General features: G+C 45.7%; 1 protein-coding gene across 1 annotated transcript in view; it reads left to right on the forward strand.

The window, feature by feature from the left end:
- Positions 1–1035: 1035 nt before the first annotated feature.
- The window catches only part of LOC120947704 (longitudinals lacking protein, isoforms F/I/K/T-like), a 94165-nt gene continuing 68088 nt past the window's right edge, over positions 1036–27112 (forward strand). The window contains exon 1 of the mRNA XM_040363295.2: positions 1036–1156. The gene's annotated coding sequence lies outside the window, so the exon portion shown is untranslated. The remainder of the gene's footprint in view (positions 1157–27112) is intronic.

Consider the following 27112-nt stretch of genomic DNA (forward strand, 5'->3'; position numbering starts at 1 on the left):
AAGTTGTCTCCTTATTTCAAATGAAAATACGTTAAACACTAGCGCCATCTCTATAATGATTCGCTTACTACACTGACACAGAAAAGAAATTGCTAAATCCCCTTTTTGTTTTTCTTCGCAAATTCCAATGCGTATTGTTTTATATACTTCTCACATCTTTTGCATTGATTTGGAAACTTATAAAATGATTTTCCTGTGTGTTTTGTCCAATAATTCTCACAAAATCGTGTCTCACACTTCCTTCGCAATTTGTATTTAGAAAAGTTGTTTACATCGAAGTGCAGCAGTTACATCGAAGCAGTGAACAGAGCTTACTTTGACAGAAGTGATCGCCTCACTGGTAAATGACAGTACTTTCGTATGGGACACTTTCGTAACGCCAGTGTGACGTCGGTTTGTTGGTGGTTATACTTCTAGCGATGCATAACTTCAATGCGAAACCATACAGTACACAACAGTACAGAGGGAATGAGAAAGCTCTCCAAGCGTGGAAGTTCCACTGTTTGGGTATCTCACCAACAGATGGCGCCACCAGCTTTTTGCTATTTTTAGAATGCATGAGTCGTTTGCCATCTGCTAAACGAAGTCTTTCTACATTCCGTTTAGGTAGAGAGCTTGAGTCGTTTAGAACCCGTTTAGTGGTCGTTTAGTTTCTCCAAAAGCATGTAAATTACAAAATGTGTTCAAAACACTTTTCTCCAAATTGCGCGCAACTGCACTTATTAAAATGGTTCTCAAATTCATGTTCACAATTGCAGTTGCGCTGTGTTCTCGCCCAATGTAGAATGGCCTTACGTTCATACAAAACACTTGTACAAAACAGACGGCAGCAATTGTTTGCAATTTTTTGGTGAACAGAAAAACATGTTTGAATGAAAATAAAGATGTTTGGTTTGCTGCGATAATTCTGTCATTACCACAATCGTTGATATCGTGCAGGAGAATGTTATGTGTAAAAGGCACTTTAGCACCACACATTGTGCGATGACAGCTGCATTTCACGACCGGTGACCGTTGGGCGCTCCCAGTGTTCGAAGTCGTCAAATACGGATAATCCGTGCGCAATCGAACATTCGGAACGGGACCTAGCGATGACGGATAAACGAAGGTGTATTGTGTATGTTTGTGATATTCAATGAAGACTGTGCTATTTAAGGTAAGTGGAAAAAATCTAAATTTTTCATAAAGTGCTGGTTTTAGATAAAGTTTTACGATTCTGGGCAAGCGAAAATTCCATATCCGGTGCCGTACAGTGCGCGATTGGTAGGCAAACGATTTCGTTTTTCGTGGGTAGACGCCGTGTCGAAAAGAACATGGTGAACTATTGGAGAGATAAAAATGGTGTGCCAGCAGCAGCAGCAGGCAACAGCCACCGTGGGTGATGATGCATCGAGCGCTTGTGAATTCACGTACTGCTTTCGTGTCTGTCTTGTCATATGCAATTTGCACGAGCTGAAGCAGCAAAAACCGCTCCGTGAAAAGCACGATAAAAAGGTTATGTGTATTGTTCCATCGGGCGAACGGCGGCGAACAGTTCAGTCCGGTAAGCCTACACGGTGTGATGGAAGCACAACTTTAAGACGCAATTATTCCCCGTCCGCAATCATGATGATGACGACGATGATGCGATGTGCAGGGCAAATATTATTACAACCCTTGCTGCCGTGCGACCGTGGTGTCGTCCCCTCCCCACCAGACCAGAGAGAGACTACTACCAACGTGCGGACGGAGCATGATGGAGATTGCCCGTTTATGCTTGGTCATGCTAGATGCCGATTTCGATCGAATGCAGTTTTTTGGAGATGTTGAATGAACGACATGAATTTTCTAGCATGCATCCCGATTTCCCGCAAAGCGCACCCAAAGTTCGAAATTGCGTGCTGGCGAGTGTTTTAGAATAACATTCGTAAACATTTCCACGCACCACCAAGCAGGCACAAATCCATCTCACACAGGAAAATAATTAGTGCTTGCAAAAACATTTAAAAAACGGTCCTGAAAAAATCGCAACACGGAAAAAATGTTCTGGAAAATACAACTTCCCCCCGCGGTCCGCCATTTTGTTTTATGTTGGCTTTGTTCATTTTCGGAAAATCAGCCATCGCACACACAGCAGGCGGCGACATAGAAGCTCTGAACCCGCGCTGCGTTCGTGCTGGGTTGATGAGGGAACATTCGGCTGTGTGTGTGCCTGTGTGTGTGCACACATGTACGTGTGTGTGTGCGTGCGGCTGTTCTCTCCTCATCCGCTGGCTATAGCGCGGTGGATGGTGTGAGTGGCTTTGGTAGATTTTAGTCATCAATTCCACGGAACCATCATCGCATTGCCGCACGGCCGTGTGTTTCTGTATGGGTGCGTGTAGTAGTACTCTATGCTCCTTTATGCTCGCCCGCCGCGCTGTATGTGTTGGGCGCTTTTTGTCCATTGCTTTTGGAACGCGCAGCATTTTTGAACGTGTGTGTGTGTGCTTTGCCAGAGTGCACTTTTTGGAAGTATGCTGTGTGTGTGTGTGGCGGTGGCATTTTTTTTCGGTCGTCTGAGGGTGTGGGGTGGGAGGACTAAGCAAGATTGTCTCTTAATTTTTGTTTTTCAGGTTGGCCATTAATATCGTGGCCAGGAAGCGAGCACCGGTGGATCACATATTTTCTCTTTGCACGGCGTGCGTGTGTGTGTGTGTGTGCGCTTCTAAGTACGCGGCGGGCATAACGCGCGCGAGCCATGTTGATCCGCCGACCCTCATAATACACTTTGGATGAAAACTCGCACTCTCTCGCATAAGCTACAAGCGATTGGATCATAAAAGCGCGGTGGCACATATACTAACACCTTCCCCCATAGAGAGTGTGTGTGTGTGAGAAAGAGAGAGAGAGAGAGAGAGAGAAGCCCGTGCTTGAGGCTAATAGGCGCGCGCGATAGAGGATCGTCGGAAAACGCAGCGACAAACGCGAGTGAACGGGACAGCATCAAGGCTCACAAATCATTAGTAGATGGGAACGGGGGGGCGGAGGGGCAGCTGAAAAGGCGAATCCATTCTTCGAACTACTACCGCCTCAAAATACGAGAACTTTTCGACCAACTTTTACCGATGGCTTCGAAGAAATTGATCAATGATCTCGGCGCTATTCACCCTCCTTACCTGCCCGATGATTTATCAATCAAGTCTACGAACACACACACACCAACTGCTCCATGCGTAACCCGGACAGGAAGCCTTTTAAAAACCCGCACATAATTTCATAACCCCTGTGAATGTTCCAGAATCGATGATCGGCGCCGGCCCCGGTTGTGGTGGTGTGCTGCGCAGAAAGGATCGACATTATGGAACGAAATTTGCCCGAAAGATATGGGGTCCAATGTCCCATTCCCTCGGGATCAGGCCCCCCACCCCGTTTGCTTTACCTGCGTGTTTGTCTGCGTATGGGTGTCTGTGTGCGCACATTTGGAGTCGCCCTTGTTGCCTTGTTCCCTTGTAGGGGAAAAAAAGGTTTGGCCGGAACGTCGTGGAACGCGATCGGTGAAGCGAGAGGGCTAGATAAGGCCACCTTTTCACCCTTCGTTCCACCTCCCCGAGGCTTAGCGCAGGGGGCAGTTTCCCCCTTTTTCCAACCCCAACTCTCCAACCTCTTATATCTCCCTCTCCCCCCCCCCCCCCCTCATTTCTCTCACTTTCCCCATTCCGCGAACACACGAAACCGTGTGTGTGTGTGTGTGTGTGGGCCACCAGAGCATGGTGGTTTGAAAAGCGAAATGATGGAGTGCGCATACTCGAGAATCTTCACCCATATTTCCTCTCACTTTCCCCCCTGATGGGATCTTCGTCGCATGTTCTCGTCTACGAAAAACGATGCTCACACACTCTCTCTCTATCTCTATGCTCTCTGCTCTCCCTTTCTAATGCTCGCTTGCGGGTCTCGAAGGCTTCCACACTACTAGGTTTCTAGTACTTAACCGTGATGACGGTGGATCACCTCCTGCATGCGTGCGCGTGTGCTATGCCGAATGCTCTCTGGCTACTATTCCGCACTTCTCTCTCTTTCTTGCTCTCTTTCTCTCTGTGCCTGTCTCTGTATGTGGGCGGTTGGGACTAGTGTGTCTCTGTGTGTATGCGAAGATCGTTAGATTCTGGTGCTCAAGTGCCGAGCGTGCCGCAAGAGTAGAGCTTCTCGTGTGCCTGCCTGCGTGTGGTGTCTTAGTAGTAGTAGTAGTAGTAGTAGTAGTAGTAGCAGCAGCCAGCCAGACCGCGTCAATCGATCTCCTGCCAGTGGGCCCGTGGGACATTAAAGGCAAGAGGCGAGGAGAGCGAAAAGTTTGCGGTATATGGAGGGAAAACTGGTAGAGAAAAGCCAACGCAAACCAACCAAGCCCCATGTTGCTACAAGCTGCTAACCTCTGCGATCAGGGTGGAAACCAGAATGTGTTCTTTTTTTAGAACATTTTCCTTCGCCTCCAGTGTGTTTGTGTGTGTGTGTGATGAATGAGCACACATCCTCCCTTGTACCCCCTCCCCGAGCATGCATGGTTACTGCTGTGTTGCTGCTGCTGCCTCATGATCGTTGCCAAAGCCCTCCCCGAACCCAATTGGGCGAGTTCTCGGGTGTTGGTTGTGTGTCCCATTTCTTTTCGTTAGTATGCGTGCGTGTGTGTGTGTGTTTTTCTTGGTGTTTGAGGAATGTGTGCGCCCACCCCACCACATGGGCTTTTCTTTTGCGCGGAATTGAGGGCTTGACGGGCAAGAAAAAAAAAATCCCACCCCACAATGATTCAACTTCCCTCTCGATCCTCTGTTTTGCTGTGCGTGATAAATCACGTTCGCACAGGTGACCAGGGAGATGGGGTGAGGAAGAGGGGAGAAGTGTATGATTCCGAATGATGAAAGCATTCCTTTCACGCGCTTTACCTTACTGTTACTGGGGAGGCGCGCTCCCGGAGGAGCTCCCTGGAGAAAACGTTCCTTCCTTTCTCCACCCCGAACGGCTGTCATTCCCCCCGCTCTCCCCCTCCCCATGGGTGATGGATGCTGAAGAGCATGTGTGTAGGAGATGCGGATTGGATGCCGCGCGATGATGATGTCATCTTTTCGAGTGTGAGTTCGCGCCACCGGGGGAGCAGCAGCAGCAGCAGCATAGCCGCTTCAACGCTTGTAATGCGGAGAGCGGAAGGGGGAGTGAGTGGGAGAAGAAGAAGGAGCACACAGCTTTAGCAAAGTAAATTTTTATGTGCGCGCGATGTGGTACACTACCACACCCTTAGAGGGGGGGGATTGTAAAGGGGCGCGCAAGCAGCAAGGGCAAATTGAGGAAGAAAAATATGAGTTGAAGTGTACACACACACGCGCGAGGGGGGAGGGGTGCGAGAGGATTGAAACCACACTACCTCTCCCCCACCCCCTCCAAAGCTTAAGGCGCGGGCCATCGTTGCCTCCTCGAGAAACGCGCACACACTCAAACCGTTGTCGTCGTCGTTGCCCTTCTAAGACGGGCTGTGACCGCTGGTGGTAGGTGTATATGGATATAGCCCCGGGGGAGGGCTACGAAGGCACTGCGGCAAAAGGGCGGCAAGAGGAGGGGAGGTTTAGTAGTGTTATTATTATTACCTCTGCCATTTGCTGCGCGTAGTGTTCCGCCTACATACCGTGTGGGCTTCTCCTTGCTTGTGTTTAGTGTGCGCGCACGAGAAGCTGCTTTTTTCCTGTGAGGCACGCACCGCGCATACATATTCTCCGTGCGCTCTCCTTTTTTTCCGGTGGTTCGAAACACACGCAGAGAGAGAGAGAAGGGGATGGAGAGAGCATACTATACATTCACGGGCGCACGACGGATTTAGTGTGTGTGTGCGCGAGTGTTGCGCGTGATCGTGCGCGGCACGTACGCGGCCCGAATGGAATTCGCTTCTTTTTGCGTTCGATTCACGGTGTGCGCGTGTGGGAGTTTTTACAGCCCCCTGCAGGGGTGGGCAAGGGAGGGTGGAATGTGTGCGCGAAGCCTACCGGGTGTGTCGGGAGGAGAGAGGAGGCCCTGGAAGGAAGAGGAACATAAATGGCAGAATGACGACGGACGTCAACTACTACTTCCCCCGGCAGCAGCGGCCCTCATGTGCCGCTGCCTGCCTGCCTGCCTGGTCGAACACTTTTTTATGTTAATAATGTGTGCTACTCCTCCCCCCTCTAGTCCGTTTGCGCAGGGTGTTGTGCATTTTATGTAGATATGACAGGCCACCGCGAGAGGGAGAGAGACAGGAAGAGACGGAGCATTTTGTCGGCCGAACCCCGAATTGTGAATTGTGTGTGGTGGTTGACGCGGTTGGCGATGGCGGGCGAGAGCTTATCGTATCTGCTCTCTCGCTCTGTCATTCACGCTCACACACACACATACCCACTCCCCTCGGTCTGGTTGATTGGTTGCTAGTCAACAACAACTCACCCTTTTAGCCCCGCAGAGTTTTGTTCCTCCCTGTTGTACTCCAACCACCTCCAGAGCCTTGCCGAATTCCTTCCCCCTCCCCGGGGGGGCGCTCTGGCTGTGCGTAGGGTGTGTGTGTGTGTGTGTGTGTGTTTTGCCTTTAGGTAGTAGTCACCGATGATGATGCGGACGAAATGAAAAATGAGAACCAAAGAGAGAGAGGGAATGAGACGGTCGGTCGTCGTTGTGTCCGTGTCCCCTTAGTAGTGTGACGAAAAGCGTCATCCAGCCCCCGGGGTCTGACCGAGCACAACCGCATTGTGGCACGAACGGGTGGGAAGAAGAAGAAGAAGAAGAAAAAGCATTACAGACTGAAAAAGCGCGCACAACACCACCTCTCTCTCCCTCTTGCCTGCCTTAAGTAGGGCGCGCACACATTAACTGTGGCTGACTGAGTTTCCTTCTCGAATGATTTTTGTGCGAGTGTGTATGTGTTTTATTGAGAAAAAAAACATACTACCAAATTACACATACACACACACACACTGTTTAGCCCTTAAACCAATACAGTGTGTTGTTTGTCGGTCAACCTTCCAAATAATGCTCCTACCCCTCCTTTTGGTCCATGTTTGCTGCTGCTGCTGCTGCTGCTACTGTCTGGTGTCCCCCATCATTTGTGGTTCGTTGTGCCCTCCTGCGCGCGTCATGCTCTGGAATCATGCTGCCGTCCTCTTCCTGCCTTCCTCCCCATGCAGGTTCCCCTTCAGAGAACGGTGAAGAGACCCACATGTGGAGGTCCCCCAGTTGCTGTGTGTTGGTGGCGTTCTAGAATTAGATGAAAATGAAAAAAAGAAGCCCACCGAAAGCGTGAGTGCTTTGGTCGTTCCCGCCCGTGTGTGCCCGTACTTCTCCCTTCCTGCCCTGTTGTTCGAGGGGTTTTTCTCTTGCTCGCTATGCTTTTGTGGATCACTTATTTGGGATGCTTTTAACGCGGTTTAGTGATGACGACGAGTGTCTTCTCTTTCTTACATTCTGTGGGCGCTTTTCTACCGTCTAGTCAACCACTTCCTCCTCCCGTCCACGTTTCATATGTTACCCCGAGCAGCCGACATACTCATATCTACTCCATCGGTTCCCCCCCCCCCCCCTGATGGTGTTAGTGTGTATAGGGCTGGTGGCATTAGCTTTGTGTCGCGGTGCCACCACTTTGCGGGGTGACTTTTCATGAGTGTCGAGTTACGATCGGCGATCGGTGGGGGGATAACTTATCACACAAATGGAACGTTTTTGATGGGGTCCATGCGACGTGTGGAATGCCTAGATTATGATGATGGTGGCGCACATGAGTGTGCTTCATTGTAGGGTGACGGTGAATTTTCGTAATATGGTGGACTAGAGACAATTGATCGTTGTCACTTATTTTCATTGCAAGCAAACTTCATTTCCTATTATTTCCTCTTCTTCTTTTTGAATTTGTCTATACTAAAACGTCTCGTCTGAACTAAGTGTTACACCGTAACCTGTTACGATACTTGAAATATCAAATGCTCATTTGATTAGTTCATGATGCAGTTGTGTCGAATTGCTCATCATAGAAGTTGTATGGTTGTTCGGATTGTACAACATCATTGCATTTCCTGAGAGTCTTAGCTTTTGCCGATTGATTTAAACACTCATGCTTTCTCAAAAAGCGTGTTTTCAAATCATCAATTCGTCCCATCAATCATCATCAATTATCATCAACAATTCGAAATCCAAAATTGAACTAGAAATTGCTGGAAAATCCTTGTTCCTCTAATCCTCTAATCCTCAAATGTTTCAAATAATAGTTGAAGACATACTTTCGATTCTTTGGACATTATTGGAGGTGTTAGATTACTTCTCAACGACCACAGCTTACTCAAAGTTTACTTGAACTCTTGTTTCATTGAGCTTTCTAGAGCTTTATTCGGACATGTGAAGTCGTCTACCATTTGAAATCAATTTGAAATCAATTCTAACCCAATCCACAGGCCTAGATAACAAGACAAAGTTGGTCAAAAAGTCCTTGGTGTATCATCAGTTATTTGTTTTCTGGTAATGATATGCTTAGTTCAACATATTTGGACCAATAAAGCAAACCAATCCTTAACAAAGATATTACTTTTGGAGCGCATTCCATGCTCTGGTAGATTATGTATCTAGTGAGGCATCAGAGCGTAGCATTTGGAGCCAAAGTTGGCCGACTGATTTGAAGGAAAGTCTGTGAGCTAATGTAGTTGCCGATTGCATCTTGTAATATCTTTGGATTGATGAAATCAAAGAATCGCATATAATATCCGTACTGAAAATATCCGTTCGAGAAAAGTAGTTTGCAGTGGATCCTCATTCAAAATTCAAACTGCATCTTTTTGTTGTTGTATTAGATTGAATGATGATTGATTTTCCTGAACGATTTCTGATCTCTTGCAAGGTCACACGGTGTATTAATCACTATTTAATTGTTCTTTGTTGCTAATTTTAAGCCTGAAGCCTGATGGGATCAGTGTGACTCAAAGTGTGTATATGTAGACATCATTTAAGCATAAGTCAGAGACCAAAAAAACGACCATGTTTAGAAAGGTGAAGCAAAAAACATGGCTTCACTTCCACTCTTTGTTTTACTAACTTCCCTCCTCCTACTTGGATTGATCTCCTGCCGAGTGTGAGCGCTCTTGTTGCACTACCTTCCTTTGCTGGCCTAAAATGCCAACCCTTGCAGGAGGATTGTCGGTATAGTGTACGTGTGTTTGTACAATTCTTTCCCTTTTTTTGCGCATTGCAACCTTCGAAAATTTGTACACGCTTCTCCTTTCAATGTCACACACGACCACGAACGGGGACGGACGCGTAATGTTGATGATGACGATGGCCGAAGGCTTTACGCCCGTGGGGAGAGAGAGAGAGAGAGAGAGCGGTGGTGGTGGCGCATTTTGGGACCGCGAGGAGGCGTCAGGCACATCAGATCAGCAAATTCTTCCCCGGCACAGCACAGAGTCATCACACGCGGGTATGCTTTAAACATTTTTAAACAACACACATCCACTCGCTTCTGTGTGTTGTAAGCCCCCAACGCCGATGGCGAGGGATCTGTCTTTCGATCTGTGTGTCTGTGCTTAGGCTGCGTTGGGTTCGGGGGGTTTTTTCGTTAGTTTTCACAGCACGCAAAGCGTCGTCTATTCGGTGAATAATAATGCTTTGCCCCGCGTGTGTAGGATACGTGAGCAGAGAGAGAGAGAGAGAGAGAGAGAAAGAGCGAGAGAATGAGGGGGAATCTGAAGAATTAGTAGCTGAGGGGGTTGGGTGGTGGTGATTGCAGCATTTCAAAATACCTACTCGTCGTCAGTGTCGAGCGCATCATCATGCTTCTGTTGGAAAACCCATCATCCCATACATACCAACACGCGTATGAGTGTGTGTACTCAACTCAATCTTACATGTGATGCACTGGCGAGAGACTACATATGTTTGTGTGCGGCTGTAGTGTAGATAGGTGCAGGTTCAATCTCATTCACCTCTTCAGCATTAACTCAACTCATTTTATCGTCATCATGTGTCAGCTTTGTTTTCAACCCTCTGTACAGCTTGGTTACTGTATAAATGACCCAAGTTGACAGTTGGGAATTGCATCCCAAGAAGAATTTTCCGGAGTTTTCATTGCTCCATTTTTCCGTAGAAACCAAAATAGGAGACCTCACATGTGCTCGATCAACTATGATTTATGCTGCTACGAACGCTATCGTTGCTATTGTTTTTAGCTATGCGAAAGCCTGAGTGCACAAGATGTATGTGCTGATGATCAAGAAACACGATGAGAAGGTATTTTGGCACGGTGGATGTGACGTTTGTTGTCCTCACCACCACCACTATCATCTGGCGTCTTCTGTGGCATGACATTGCGCGCATACAGTGAAGCACATGCTCTCAGCGCAACTATCTGGCCCACCGCCACCGCAAGCGCCACGTTTTTCCCCGCGAAAGAGAGAGAGAGAGATAGAGAGAGATTCCCACACCTTCTCCCCCACATAGTAGTAGTGTGCGCGAGCTCTCAAGGAAGTTGACCTTGAAATGGGTAGTTGTTGTTTGCATGTTATATTTATGATTATTTTACATGTACGTACATCGTCTCTTCCCCTCTCTGTTCATCGGGTCACCCGGCGTACCCCAACACTGGCATGCGCGCCACCGGGCCCATGCAGTGTTGGAGGTTTGCGATCAAACTACTCCTCCTTCCCTCTCTCCATTCCCTCTTACTCATGTTTGTCCTCAACGTCGATGTTGCGTCTAGTTAACCTGTTTTCCTACCCTTCAATGGTCTGCTGCTAGAGAAGTTGCTCTTATGAGTAATAGGAGTTTCTGCTGAAAAATGATTGAATTTTTCCCCACAAACACTTTGAAGAGATTTGAATATTTCTTACGTGATGTCTGCCGCCTTTTAAGATTAGCTAGATTAGATGGATGGCTGCTTCTCAATGTTTCATTTCCATTTAAATCATTTCAGTTGTCCCACATGCTGTCGTACACGTTCAGTACGTGAATTACAATGTTGTTGTTGGGAATTACATTAGAAATTTTATTTAAGCTTGTGATTCTTGTGGATCAATTTTCCAGAAATAATGTATCTTCATGGAAAAATCAACAACAAAAAAACACAACCATCGTGGATTACGAACTTTGCAACATAGAAGGAAGTCGACGGCACAGTGCTTATTTATGCACAAACTTATTAGTGGATTGTTAGACGCATCGTCAATTGTTGGTAAATTTAATTTTTAGGCCACCAATAGGATGTTGAGACCCTATTCAAGATAGAATTTAGATCGACTAATTTTGGGTACAATGATCCCTTGTTAAAAATTATAAGTGCTTATAACTCGCTGGGAAACGATGTCGACTTGAACCTAACAACAATTTTAAAAATTTACGAATCTATTTACATAGTTTAGTATGACGCATCTACAGTCTATTGATGCATTTTTGTATTTGAGTTTTTGTTAAAACTGTGTTTTGCATTAATTTTAGAAGTAAGTATGTTATGCAAGCTTACGCCAACTGGATATCTTTTGGAACAAATATAATATAATATGAAAGCACTGTAAACGAACTGAAAAATGATTGTGGTGGAAATGAAACATGTGTCATCATGTGGGAAACTGTCTACGGCATATTCCATATATCGTCTTTTACATAGCAAATTTTAAACATCAGATGATCATGTCGATCAATCAACACGCTGCCTAGATGAACTTTAAATATTTGGTTGCACAGAGAGTGGACATAAAAACAGCAACAAGAAGCCTTACTAAATTGCACGATGCTAAACAACACCCCAGTCAATGTCACACACACACACGCGCGTCTAAACTTGATCGATATCGCGCATAAAGACCCCGCTCCCCGCCCAAGGGTAAAGCATGTCTGAAAAATGAGTTCCTTTTAGAGCAACCTATTACCCGAGGCAGGCAGGCAGGCAGGGTGGTCCGGGGGGCATATGCTGAACTTGCAATTCCACTACCTTCCCTTCCCTTACTACTACTACTTCCAGCCAGCCAGCAGATTTGCATTTGTGCACGGCTACGAACTGCGTTTTAAATGATGCAGCGTGATCTTTGTGTTTTACCATGGGCCTGGCCTATAGGCAAACATGTATGTATGCACAGCGGCCAGGAGGGGCAGGTACAGGCAGGCAGAGTCCGGCAGCAGCAGCACCTTTCATTACCTGCCACTTGAATAGATTACCCGTCTTGTGAATGTATGTTTTTTTTTGTATTATTTGCGCGCGCTGCTAAAATGCCTTTAGGAGTAGAAGAACCTTCCGTGTGTGTGTATGTGTCTTACAGGCGTCATAAACATCGAACACAACGCTGGTGGGGCTATAATTGCTATGAACCAGTGGTGGGTTCTATGCTGATGGCACTAATAAACGTGGCGGTCGGGCAGCAGCAGTTTTTCAGCGCGGGGTAGCACAAAAAAAAAACAACAACCCACCCCGATTCAGTGGGTTTGTATGTGTGGACAAAGGCGGTGGCGAGGGGAGGGAGGGTGGGGAGGAGAGGTTTGGCTGCCCAGTGTTTTGGCTCATGGCATTGCTTGCTCTCTTGCCCTGTAGGAAGGGAAAGGTGGGTGGCGGCAGTGTATGCGCGAGAGCGCAGGTAGCATGACCTTCGCCCAGCATTAGCGTGTGTTATGTTGTTTGGTTAATCGGTAATAGTCGCTGACGACGGTGTCGAGGGCACGCAAAACCCAACACACTTACAGGCAGGGACAGAAAGTAAAAAAAATAAAATCGGGAACCACTACACACCAAACCTCAAGGCATTTAGGTGTGTGTTTTTTTCTTTCTGTTTCTGCTGTTGTTGCTCTGCTGTGTCCATTCTTCTAATAATGTTGGTAGGGGTGGAAGTTAGAGATTTTTTTTTGTCCTGTACCTCTATCGAAGGTGCAAATTTTGAGCGACTCTTGTTTCCAACCAGCAGCGTGTTGTGCGCATACAGTGATCGAATTGCACTTATTAATAATCGAGAAGAAGGCATGAGGTGTGGGGTGCACAGGCGAAACGTGTGCGTCGGAAACTTTACACAGGGAAAACCACTCGCCGTCGAAACCTGCTGCGCTGCGCCCCGTAGTTCCCTTCAACTTTTTAGATCCGCGAGATCCGGAGTGGTGGTGTCGTCGTTGCCATTAGTCTCAGGGTGTATGTGTATCGCGCTCAACCCGGCGACTGAATGCACACGCGCAACGACTTCTGGCTCTCCCTGCTGAATAAACGGGGAAAGAGGGAGTTGGGATGGCGTGCGGTGGGTGCCAAGAGAGGACACATTAGTGACGATCGCAATGAATTACAATTTTTAGCGGAAAATAACAAACCACCATCACCGTGTGTGTGTGTGTGTGCTTTGTTGCATCAGTACACCAGCATATGCACTAATGCGATCACACTTCTTCGTTTGGCATTCAAAATTGGCCTTACTTTTCTAGTGTGTGTGTGTTGGTGAATGCATGCAGGGGGAGCCCAGGTTGTCCTCGTACGCGCACAACGGCTTCTCCGCGTTGCTCTGTGACACATGGCCTTTTTTTGCATTCCATATAATGAAAGGGAGCTTTTCCTGCCGCTGTCTTAGCCTCTCTTTTTCGTCTTGCTTTGTGTGTTAGCTTCGTCGTAACGAAGGTAAAATCAAACTTTGGTAGAAAAGACGTGTTTTGATGCGTTTTTGAGACGTTGTTGTTATGGTTTGGCTTACTGTTGGTTTGGATCCACACTTGTGTATGCTTGTTTGTAGCTTTTGTTTGGTGTGTGCCGTTGGTTAATGATAATAACAACATAGACACTGGCAGGGAGGTATAGTTGATTTTAAATATTTATTTAAGAAAAATCGTAACACATACAAATACATGCAATGTGTGGACGTTGTTACAATGCGAAAATAGCATACACAACAAACAAACAAATAAAAACGAAGGGCAAATATATGATCATACCCTTTCATTCTGTGACCAACAAATCATCCATAATAGGCATCTTTACAGGAGCGCTGCCGTGGTACAATCGTCAACTCGAACGACTCAATAACGTGCCCGTCATGGGTTCAAGCCTAGAATGGATCGTCTCCCCATAGCAAGGAGATTGTCTATCCGGCTGCGTGGTAATGAATTTAGATTCGAAAGCCTGTATTATAGGCTGGCATGCCTCCATAGGACGACGTTTACGCCAAATAGAAGAAGGCATCTATACAGAGTTTTCCGAGTCAATTTACACAATGTCATCAATATGTTTTTCAATGCTTGCGAGATGTTTTTCAACAGATGTAAAATGTTGTGTTTGCATCATAATTATTAATCAGTTATTCCTCATGATTTTCAACACATCTTAAGCTGAACTTGACAGTTCTTTGTTATGTGTTGAAAATCATGTGGAAGAATTTATATTTCATTGTGATGCAAATTTAACACATGACAGCAGGTGGAAAACATCTTGCAAGCTATGAATAATGCATTTGCACATTGGAGATTAGCTTGGAAAACCCTGTAAATGTGTTAGCATTGATATAATTCTTCTTTTCTTCTTTGAAGCAATTTTACTACTCTTTTGTCTGATTTGATAAAAAGATACATCTATTCGCAGTTTTTAATTGAGTTAAACTTAACATACACTTAAAACTACAACACCTAAAACTATAACGAAGAAAATAAAACCTAGGAAAGCATGGTTTTAGCTACTACTAGCCTTTCAATTTAGCCTTTCTAAGATAAAATCTCTTAAAAATAATAAGTCAATCATTTGCACTTCCTTTTTTTTAAATTACTTTTGCACAAGATTGAATAGATGTGTGCATGTTAAAGTATGTATGTAAGGATGTAAAAGTAAAGTATGTTTTTAATGTTTAGTCGGGAGCGTAAGAACTACCAGGAAATATCTTGAAATTGTTTTCCCTTGGATTTCAAAGAATATAGATCTATTTTTTGCATCGATATCATTAAACAGCACTGAAACCAATTAGTAGATTAATGCTGGAACAACACAAAGAGTCGCATACATCAAAGGAGTGGAAGTATATTTTTGACTCAAAAAATGTCGTTGAGCGATCTCCAAAAAAGGCACAATAGGATGTACAAATGCCGTAGAAATTGTCCAAAAAAGTGCATATTCTCATCAAACCGGAGACACTGCTCTCGTTGAAAAGAGTCATGCAACAAAAAAAACTCACCATTACCGGTTAGGCTTTGTTATTTCTTCCTTTCTGAAGTTAATTAATATTCGCCAAACTGTACTTTTTAATCACACAATAAGCTCCGCCAAATCACAATAAAACTGAAATTAATTACCTACAAATGAAAATGCAAGCCGATGACGAGATTATATCTTTCATTTATGGTATTTGATTTTAGAATCAATGACAAAAAACGTTTGCCCCGAAATAATAAAAAAGGAGATTCAGAAGTTCAGAAACGGAACACAATAAAAAAATTACAATATGGCAAACACAACACAGCAAATCCCCCAAAACCAAAGCAACAAAGGGGACACAGCTGGCGAGATTCTAGCTCTTTAGCCCACCCGGCCCACCGAAGAATTGTTACCAAAATTTTGAGTTGATTGCGATCGCGTTTCCACCGCCACCGCCACTCGCTATCCTCCTGTCTCCTGTCTGCTCCCTGCTCCACAGCGAGGAAAATACAACAAGGGGGATATTACATACATACACACATCCCTGTCGCGCCGTTGTGGAAAAGCAAACATCTGTCCAATTCTGCGAGGGCCCAGCTTGTTTCGGCGTCGCAGGCAGGCCAGATGGGCCTACGTTTCAGCTTTTCTGCATCACACACGGTTGGCGTCTCCGCCGTCGTCCCCGCCGCGACCCCTTTGTTCGTGTTCCACCCGTAGCAGCAGCAGCAGCTTGTTTGTGTGCCTGCCAGGAGCGTGTGGAGGGATCGTTTCCGCTGTGTGGAGAGATTGATGAGGAAAAAAAAACACCGGGACGCAAAGGGAAAAGAGGGAGGGCCGAGAGCCAGGATCCTTTTCAAATGCATTCGAGCCTCTCAGGCAAGGGGCTGCAGGGGTTTGTGTGTGTGTGGAGCTTTGCTCTTAAGCAGCAACTGCACCAGCACCACCACCCGTCTCTAATGTGGTTCCAGCCGTGCACAGATTTTAGAAGTGTAATGTGTAAATGTGCGTCCCAATTGCGACCCGAAGCGAAGGGTGCGGGGGAAAAAAGGACATTGCAAGCGCCCGCGCGCCACAGGAGGACGGAGGGGACCGACAGGATATGGGATCGTTAAAAGGGACAAGAACGCGTTTAATGTAGCAGAGGGAAAAGCAGACCCACAAGGGCAAAGGATGTGTGTGTGTGTGTGTGTTGGAGTGTGTTTGGCAGAGGAAATGGAAGAGAGACAACAACAAAAAAACGGCAAAGGGGACAATAGCAGAATCAAGGGCAAAGGAGGAGCGATCGAAACAACAAAAAATGCAGTGGCACGGTGTGGCTCGTTCTTCTCTCTCTATCCCTCTGCCATCGCTTCTCGACTCCTGGGCGTCTCTGGCAAGGATCTCGGGGAGAAAGAAAACGCTCCTCGTCACATGCTGATTGCATTCGTTCTCTATCTCTCTCTCTCTTCCTCTGTCTTGCTGGTGATTTTCCGCTTCCCTCGGTCTAGCAACAGCAGCCAAAGCCGGCTTGGTGGTTTCCTCCAACCCCGGGGCTTTTTGGGTCGTGTGTTGGGGTGCATTTTCAACACCACCCGGTTATAAAGTTCTCGTTTCCTTTTTTTTGTTGGTCCTTGTTTTCACCAAATGAACGTGCAGCACAAGAGCGAATAGACGACGAACCGAAGGAAAGGTTAAAATCAGGGTACAGTACACACCGGTTTGATGGTTGGTGAGGGGTGGTGATGTGTGATCCCGACCTCCGGAGGCTTTTGCATTTTTGGGAAGGTAACACACACACCACCTTCATGCTCTCCTGGGGATATTACTGCTGCTGCGCTGCGTGGCGGAGATTTTTCTACCTAAACCTCCGACGAAAACGGTTTCTGTGTTGCCCTCCTCTCTCTCTCTCCCTTTTGGCCCGTTTCGTATATGCAATCTGCACGGATACATGCACGTGTTCGTTCGGTTGTGATTGTGGATACTGTTCCAGGGGTGATCCTCCCTTGTGGACGAAACGACGCGAACCCCGCGATAAAAGGAGGGAAGAGGGCATCTTTTGCGTGTTCCGCTTGGCTGTAGTATTCGTACCGAGTCCAGTATATCTAATATGAAACGCAAGGGTCTGGACAAGCTATTGGGATTTGTTCTTGTGCCTTGCTTTTAGCTACAAACTCACACACACGCGCGCAGCTTCTCGGTGTACCTTTGGTGTATGTGTGCGTCCTGTTTCATCGAAGGGAAGCTTCTAGCATCCCCCTTCGGAACGGTCGGCAGTTGCTGATGTTGTTGTAGGTAACGGTTTGGAAAACTGGGAACATTACAAACCGTCAGCCACGCCAACCGTGTGTGTGTGTATGTTTTTAATTTTTATTGGGGGGTACCAGGCAGCATCCAGCACAAAAGGGAGCTGATAGACTACAACGGGGCCCCGTATAGGAGGTAGAGAGCATCTCCTTTTGTTTGTCTGCCGGATGTGTGTCCCTTCTTCTTGAAAGCTACGACGGGGAGTAGAAGACGCGGAGCGATAACGCTGTGGTTACACAGGGCATGGGCTTTTTTGTGTTCGTGCCTGGAACGCTTTTCTCTACCCCATTCAATATGCGTTGGGATCATCACCCGTTTGTGTTGCACGTTCAAGTTTGAGCACCACTCGAGGACACGGACATGGAAGGAGGCCAACTGCGAGCGTTCTCCTCGCAATCCATCTGCGGGCAAAGTATCCCTTGATTTTGGTTGGATTCAGTGTGTGTGCTGCCTGTCACTGTGCGATCTGTCATGATTTGTGCATCACCCATCACCCCCGGTTCGGATTGAAGCGTGGAGCGGCGGATGTGTGTGTGAAACAAGCGAGAGCATTGTTGTATCAATGCCATGGTAGGCAGGGGATTGGGAAATTGATTACACCCCGTGTGGTATGTCCCCTCCCAGGAGAGGAATATTGCATTTTTAATACGGTGCGATCTCTTGTCCCAAAAAAAAAGCATTCAAGTCTTTCATGTACTCTTTTGCGAAATAAGTGTTCCACACTCTCACATGTTTCCTTTTGATATGGAAGATAGGTTCCTTCAATTTCAATTGGAAATATTTGTTAACATAGAGAGCATGTCCAAGAGATAACCGGTGGAGATCCACATACAAACCACATACAAACTGTACCTCTTGAGTATTTAGCGAAAAAAAAATTGTATATGTTCATAAATTTGGGAAGAAGTTCAACGGCCTAACCTTTTCCCTTTTTTCTTGTTATTATGGTAAAAAGTCATATGGTAAAAAGTAATAACATAATCATAGCACGATAGCGCGACTTCCAAGAAGTTCGGATCGAAAACAATTCAAGCGTCCTTAACGTACTTACATACTGTCTACCCAAAAGCACCAAAATCGCTAATTGGGATCGTTTTGTTGCTACGAAAGTATGTGAAAGAGATAAGTGAAATCTTTGCAAACTTTTGGCTTTATAGATATTATCTATTGCTACTATATCGCTTGTCTATCTTGTATCTTGGATTGGATTGTTTGGGATTAATCAAGCGACTGATAAAGAGATTGGTGAAACAATTACTAACAACTCGTTCCGTCAAACATTTAATGTTCTCGTCACTTACACCATCTTTCGAACAGTTGGACCAGATATAAATAATTTTGTAGTTTATACGATCGTTTGAATTACCTTCAAAATAATAATACACCATTTTCGAACCCAAATAAACAATGTTCAGGTGCTGTTGAACATTGTTCAGCTATAAGTAAACATTTGACGGCCAACTTAAATTCTGAACATTGTTCAATCGTAACTAAACATTTGCTTTGCATTTGCAATATTAACGTACATTTATATTACCCAGGTTCGTTTCTTTGATGTTATTTTTGTTGAAATTGAGTTGTTTGTAGCTTCCTTTTTAATTAATTTTGTACTAATTTAATAGCCAATTATAATCTTTGAAGGTATCGGGGTAAGTTACTGACAATCAAATTAAAACTATTTTTGTAAATGAAGGCACACATAACAGTCTAAACTCGATGCAGCAAACGGATCCACTTAGAGGTTTCACTTGTTTAGTTACGATTGAACGAAATTCAGATAGGCATCAGGAATTCAGTTGGACGTCAAATGTGTACATATCGTTGAACAATGTTCAAAAGCTGCTTAAAATTGTTTATTTGGGCTCCAAAACGATGTAATTTTAGTTTGGGTTTTGTATTGTGTTCGAAAGGACACAATACAAAAGGGAAAGGAATTTTTGAAGTAATAATCGATCTTTACTAAAGATTGGAAAAAGCATTTGATCTTAGTATTGCGTGTAAAAGCCTCACGTACACATAATCAAAATTTATTTCAATCAACCAACGTACTCATACTACCAGCAAACCAAACAGCAAAGCGTCCTTTTACGAAGGTTCTGAGGGAGGTTTTGTTTTACCCAAAAAGTGCTGCTCCAACAGGCAGATACGTGTGGCCGCCCTAAGTTTGAGGAAGTTGTTGAACAGCAGATGCGAGTGTTGTTTACACCATCCCTTCTCACATCGTTACACGCTTGTGTCTCTCTACCCCTCTGGTCTGGCTTACAATTTCAAGTTCGCTTTTCCGACGACGGGGAAATATTTTTTTTTCTTCTCTCGTTTGTTGCGTTGCATTCACCCTGCTGGCTGGCGTGCGCGCTGTGTCTGTCTACTCATTTGGCCGTCCCTCCGTGGGTTGTACGTGCGCACGATGATGGAAGGGTAAAAAAGGGGGGCACAGCGCAGTAGCATCGCAGCAGCGAGACGAGCCTTTTACCCACTACTAGACACAGTGGAGGGTTTTCTTCCACACTTTTGTCAGTACTGTACCTTTCACCCCAAAAAACGCCGCCAGCCATATGCGTATCCCTTTCCTTTGCCGCGCGCGCGTTCGTGTGCCGTTTTTGCGCCCCTCTGTTTCGGTTGGTTGTTGTAATCTCTGTCGTGAAAACAGGGCAGAAAATCCTTGCTCTGGAGGACCATTACACTCTCTGTACAGCGCACACCAACACACATCACCGAACTGTGTGTGTGTGTGTGTGTGTGTTGGTGTGTTGAATGCGAACATCGTCATCATCATCATCATCGAGCCAGCGAGCAAATCGGGAAAAGGATCCTGGATCGCTCCTGCCTGCAACATAAACTCCACAACGCAACCGCACACACACAAACACTGCTGCTGCTAGCTTTTCCCCCTAGCTCTCGGTGGTGTGCGTTGTTTGTCCCTTGGTGTGGTGGTGGTGGTGGTGTGTGAATAAGCAGTGAGCGTTGGTCACGCGCATGCAGTGAGGAAAATATCAAGGGGGAGATCGTATACACACTCTGGCTGACGGAAAGTCGATGCCGCCAGGATCCTGTTGCGAATTTCAACCCCATTAAAAGCAGGGGGATTTCGTTCGATAGTGTGTGTGTGTGGGTTTCCTGGGTCAATGACGTAGGTTGGTTGTGTGTGGTACACATACACAAGGGTGTCCCTTTTTTCGATACATTGCTTCTAAAGATCACAGGCGTAAGATTGGGGTTGATTTTCCCTTCGATTGTGCTGATGTCGTTCTGTACACATGTGTGTGTGTGTGTGTGTGTGTGTGTATTTAGCTAAGGGGGAGGGAGTGTGTGAGGCTTGATGAAAATGTATGCTGCTTGTTGGTTTTTTCTTGATCAAAATTTGGTCTAAGCGCAGTTAAAAAGAATTTCTTATCGGAACGATCATACCGAAACTGGTGGAAATCTCTGCTGTTGTTATTATGCTCTCTTCCACACACACAAAATATCTCTCATTTCTAACATCTGAGGGATTGTATCGTCCACACACACACACACTACTTGCAAGTAGTAGTAACCAATTTAAAATGACGCTGCTTTTCCATCTTTTTGCAAACAGCAATCCTCACCAGAGAAGCTTTTCTTCTTGCTATTATGCGCCTTCCCTCTTGCGCTTGCCTTTGCTTATTTTTCCCGTTCTGTTAACGCATCCGGAGGTCGTCGTCACACGTATGTAATGTAGCAAGGGGAGAGAGAGGATCTACAAACGCACGCACACACCACTCTCTATGGCCGTTGCAAAATGCGATTGCGCCCAAATGCTCATGCGCATAATAAGGCAGCAACAACCAACCAACCCCACACGGAGCAGCAGCAGCAGCAGCAAGCAAGCACGATTTGACGATGCCCAAATGATGATGATGGCGATGATGGTGATATTGTGTGCTGCTGCGCCTGCTGACGATGATGATATTTTTCGCGTCATCGTCGCGCGGCTCTCCCTGTTGGTTAGTAGTGCCTTTAGGATGTGTGCGTGCTCGCTTCTCTTTCTTTCCAACCCTTATATGCTACGAACAACAAGCACTCCGTTCTATGTGTGTATGTGTGTGTGCTGTGCGCCTGGAAAAAGGGTGCCTCCGGGGGATGATGGCTCTCGAGCGAGAGGGGGGGAATTAAAATGAAAACGCAGCCATTTTATGCGCAGCGGCGCATATACTCGAGCAACAACAACAAAAAGGAAAAAAGCGGATATTCAACAACATCAGCCAAGAAGGGATACACGGGAGACCGAGAAGAGGAGGTGATCCTGTGTGTGTTGTGTGCGCTGTAGTGTGAGCTGCATTGTTGGGTATGGTTTGGCTTCGTCATTACAACCATGGGGTCGATGATCATCATGTTACGATGTACTTTGTTTTTAGTTTAATTTAAAACTGTATTTTATGAAGGTGAAAAAGCGCACAAAGATCAAGAACAGCTTTTAATACTCTACAACAAATCAAATTGATGTTTTTTTTTCTTTTTTTATTTAATAATTATTTATTGACACTAATTTAAGCATTTTCTGCGCTTCCTGTTGAACTCATACTGTAATTCCTTTTCCAAACTCCGTTGCGTTCGATGAGGAAAATGCCACAGCCAAACCACAACACAAACACACAGACAAACGAATTGATCAGTGAGCTGGAAGGAGGCGAGCGGTTTTTAGTGTGGTGGGGCACATGAAACAAAAAAAGGGAAGGCAGCCAAATATTTTAAAACCAGGTTGCTCATTTTTTTTGTGGTTTAAGTCGTCCCCCGCCGGAGCAGCTGTGCTGCCGCTGCTCCCCTTTCCGGTAGGAGAGGTGGAGGGAGTGAGTGTAGCGGTTGGTGATGCGGTCGAGGGTCTCCGGTTTCTTTCTTCTGCCTGTGTGTATTTTCTCTTTTAATTTTCAATCAGCCCCCCCCCCCCCCCCTTCATTTTCGCCGCGCGACAGAGACACACCTGCGTGAGGGTTTTTATTTTTCTTTTTCGGATGCTGGCTGCCGTGTGTTGTCGTTTGCAAAACACAACAGCAACTCTTTCCCTTCGCCATTACCGCCACGGTTGTTGGAGGAGAAAAGACGCCCAACCCGATCACCAGCACACCATCATAAGCATGTGTAGTGTTTGATTAAGTGTGGAGTCACTACCACCGAGAATTGAAGGTGGTAAGAGCTGACAAAGAAAGAGATTTTAGTGTCACTTTTGGGTTCTTGCAAACACAAGCAAATAATGTAAAGAAGAAGTGGCAAATTGTAGTACCTATGCCTAGTACAAAGTATAGGTGGAAAAAGCGAACGGGGGACCGTCAACATCATTTTTCTTCATCAACAGAGATCGTTCTGTGGCTCTACAGTTTGGGGGTTAGAAAAACCTGCCTTTAACTACACCCCCGCTCTGTTGTTGCTGTTTGTCATGCCATCCAAAAAAAAAAGACGAGAGAGGAGCGTTCGATCGCTCTTCGAAGAAAAGATCGTCAACCCACACACTTATCCAGCAGCAGCAGCAGCAGCAACATAAGAAAGACCCAAATCTCTTGCAATATTATATCTCCTCCATCCTTTTGCCTCTTTTTTTTGGGTCTCTTGTCACTCCCCTTGTCCCCTTTCTTCTCGCTTTGCCTTTTTCCTCATTCCACACACGTGCACACACACATACACACACACCTTTTCCATCCTTTTGGGCGAGCCGCGCATATGATGGCGGTGTGGAACACAACCGTCATCGTCTTCCGTCCTGTCACCTCTACCGTGTCCCCCCAATATTACCGACCCATGACCCCCCTCCCCCTCCCTCACCATTGATGGGGGGATTGGAGGTGCTTCTGGTCCGCAGCTTATGTGTCGTCTCGTGTGTGTGTGGGTAGTTTTCTCGCGTCGTCGTTTCTTTTTCCCCCGTCCGTTTTTGAGCGGGGCGCGCCGGGCGGGGCTTTACACAAGCTTTAGCGAGAGCTTAAGCAGTTTTTTTCCCTTCTTTCCTCTTGTTTTCTTGTTTTCTTCTTCTCTTCTTTCTGACGAGCTTCTTACGGGGACCAGCTTTTGCCTGCTGCGGAGTGTCTTTTTTCGGTGTGTGCATTTTTCGGGTTCGTATTTATCTCTCGACGGAGACCCGGCTCCGGTGGTGCGCTGTGCTCCTTGTTCCTGAAACTTTTTTGGCCTCCTCCTCCTCCTCCTTCTTCTTCTCCTTCTCTTTGTCTTCTCTTTTGCCTTTTTCTGAGTTGTTTGTGTCGCCCTTTTTTCCGTCTGGCTTTCTTTCGCGCTCGGCTCTCGCTGTGTGACGATCGAGGTGTGGTGGTGGGTTTTGTGGTAGGATTTTTCTTCTTTTTCCTTTTCCTACTGATGGTACTCCGGTGCGAGTAGTGCAAAGGGGGGGATTGTGTGTAGTGTGTGCCGTTTTTTTCTGTCACACTGGTTAGCCGAACAACAATCTCTCCCAGTAGTAAGGTCCCCCCAAGACGGGGGTGGCAAGTGCAGGTGGGTGGATGGTAGTGGATCTTAAGTTTTTGGGGAGGTTGTATTTTGTTTTCCTTTTTTATTTCGTGGTGCCTTTTTCCCCCAATTCGGAGCAGACCCCTTCTTTTTGACCCATGTGTCGCTTTTGTCGATTGAGTTGAAGCACAAGACAAGACAGCCGCTCTTCACGCCTGATTTGCCAAATGGTGGAACCGGCGTATGTATATTTGTTTGTTGTCGCCGATGTCGTTGAGATCGCAAGCAGCATAACTAGTGGAAATGTATTCGAGAGCGAGAAAAATGATTAAAATATTAAAATTAAGCAAACGATCATGATGTTTACATGTTGTGTACATAGCTCGTTATCGTAATTCTTTTATTCGTTTTTTGGAGTATTTTAACTTGTTCTTAAAACTTTAATCTGCTGTTCGATCAAAGTTGAACAATAAATGCAGTCGATCTTGTTCGATTGCTCACCTTCTTCTATCTTCTGCTGCATTTTTTTTTTTACTTTTCCTCCTGCATTTTACTTTCTCGCTGCAATCGATTACTTTAAAATCGTTCCTCTTCCCACTTCTTCTTGTACTTTATTGCACACACACAGTGCATTTTGCCGTTGTCCTCATTCCTCTTTTGCCACGCCTGTGTGCGCTTTTCCTTCGACCCCTCTGGGTGTGTGTGTGTGTGTGTTGGGGTCTTTCCATGAAAAGCTTACCGTTTCGATCGAACATATTGCTGCGGCGCTCTTGTGCCTTGGGTTTTTTTTTATTGTTTTCATATACACACACACACACACACACACACACATTTGCAGCTCTCGTTAAGCAGCGCTCCGTCTCTGCCCTCTGGTGGTTTGTGCCATGGAAATTTCCTTTCTCTTCACGATCACACTACGAAGACGCACAGAGCAAACTCGCGCGCACACGTAAAGAGAAGACACACGGGCAGTTTCCTGCCACAAATGTGTGTGTGTGTGTTTTTTTTTTTAATTTTATTTTTGATTTTCCTTCTTTGCTTCCTCTGCTTGTCGTCGTCGTTAGGGGATCGCGGGGTTTTGGCCTTTTTTTCTGCCGTCTCCTGTTGTTAACCCGGTATAGTATTTCCGAAGCACACACGCTAGAGCGGGAAAGACATAGTGTACACTTCTTTTTTTTTTTTGGTGCGTGGGTCGGTTGCTTTTTTGCCTCTCCACCCAGTACAGCGCAGTCTTTTTCCTTTTATCTCTTGCGTACGTGTGCGTGTGTGTACGGTTGGAGTAGATCCCGTGGAGGAGCGCAGACGGCCGTTCTCGGTATCGAGTTTCACATTTCCTTTCCCGAACAAAACAACAAAAAAAAGTTCAGCTAGCTAGCAAAGGAAGGAGGTTTAAATGAATGGAAAAGAACCTCAAAGTACACACACACACACAGAAACACCCAGCATAGAAATGTCTAGGGGTCACGCAGGTAGAAAATGTGTTGCGGCGGGACTCTGGCGGGTTGCTTCACTTTCCAAGAAAATTTCGGTATTATGATGGTCGTTCCCAAGTGGTGTTGTGTGTTACACTGCATTCGTGCAAGAAAGTGCCCCGTCAATGATCTTTGCGGAAGCTTGGCTCTCTTTGGTATGGAGTCCTGCGCCTTTGCTATTGGGAAAAGAAAATTATGTTGCAATTTATGCACAAACAGTAGTTAAATATGTGCAAAACTGAATTTTAGAATTTTTCTTGTATGATCGCGACTTATAAAATAATAATGCTCCTTTCGCTGTCAAGCTTTGCCGTTCGGGCTTGATACATGATATGGAAGCTTCTTGAATATGGCTGCTGGTGCATGTGTTGGATAGGGGTAGCTCTCCAGGAAAGCGATGGATGGCGTAGGAAAACCTTTAGTACCCCAATGGGCACGATCCCCTGCTATGCATGATGATAATGATGATGACTCCATGATATTGTCTTGCGTCGTTGTGCCCTGTCCATCGGCACACGCACACATATTGCCATCGTCGCCCCAACACGCGTGCATTGCAAACACAGAAAAGGGGAACCTTTTGTACAAGGAGGGAAGCTAACAGTAGAGAAACTGGGTGTGCAAAGGATCGGTCGAAGGATGATTCATTCTCCGGTTCATGTGGTGCGAAAAGGTATGAAAGAGAGAGAGAGTGAGTGTGTGAGTGCGAGAGGAGCATTGAAAATGGGAAAGGAGAAGAAGTAGCGCGAGCCGTGCGTTTCGCACAGGTAAAGAGGAACGATGGTTGTGTATGTGTATAACTTCGTACCTTCAACATGAACACACGCTCTCTTCTTAACACAACTGGTTTGGTGTTTCTTTTTTTTCTTTTCTCCCCGCTGTGTCTACTCCTTTGTGTGTGCGCTGCTCAGGAGGAAATTGACTGACTGTTGTTCGGCTCTGTAGGAGTGAAATCCTCCGTCCGATCCTGTGGTGGGCGCCAGAATGCAGCAGCAAAAAAGAGATAGAGCAAAAGAGAGAAGGAACAAGTGCGAATGGGATTGAAGATGGCGATTCCAAAATATTTGTTTCTTTGTGTGTTGTTCTACGGTTCTCGTGTTTACCAGGAACATCGGGAGAATGATCATGGAAAGAATTTACTACGCCGTGGTTGCCTGCCTGCTACCTTTTCGCGGGGGGAGGAATTCATTTCTAGGAACGATTGTCGGGAACATTTTGAATGATATGGGTACTTTTGGCTTTAATTTATGAATCAAACATTTGGATTTCATTGCCTGAGTTGAGGGATAACTGGAAATTACTACTACTGTGTCATCCCGTTCTTCGTAAAACAGCTTTGGAAGCTTTAATTGATTACTTTCGCACGTTTTGTGTTGTTACTAAAGAGGTAGGTGTTACACTACTCGAAGTTCTTATCCTTTTGCTGTTGTGATCATTATTTTAAGCTTACTTCTCTGTTTGTTAGAGAGAGAGAGATAGCTTCTCATGAAATTTTCATTAAATCATGAAGTAACGAAAGCTCCAAGTTTGACTTAATATGAATTCAATCAATAGCGAGCGATGAAACATCCATTATAATTGCTATCCCTCGCTTAATGAAGTTCAAGCAAAGGTTATGGCGATAGAGAGAGAGAGAGAGAGAGTTCCATTTTGTAGTACGGCGAATGGCGTTTTATGTGTTCGATCTTAGTTTCATACAACTACACACACGGTAAAGGACGAAATGATCATTACACAAACACATACAACCGATTGGAGACTGGTATGAATGTGTGTGCGTGCGTGATGATTTTCCATCGACACACACACTCACATGTACCGTTCGACTACTACTACTGCTTTTGTGATTGTCGTACAGGGCTCAGGAAAT

This window comes from Anopheles coluzzii, chromosome 2 (genome assembly GCF_943734685.1).
Source record: "Anopheles coluzzii chromosome 2, AcolN3, whole genome shotgun sequence".
In the NCBI taxonomy this organism is placed as follows: domain Eukaryota; kingdom Metazoa; phylum Arthropoda; class Insecta; order Diptera; family Culicidae; genus Anopheles; species Anopheles coluzzii.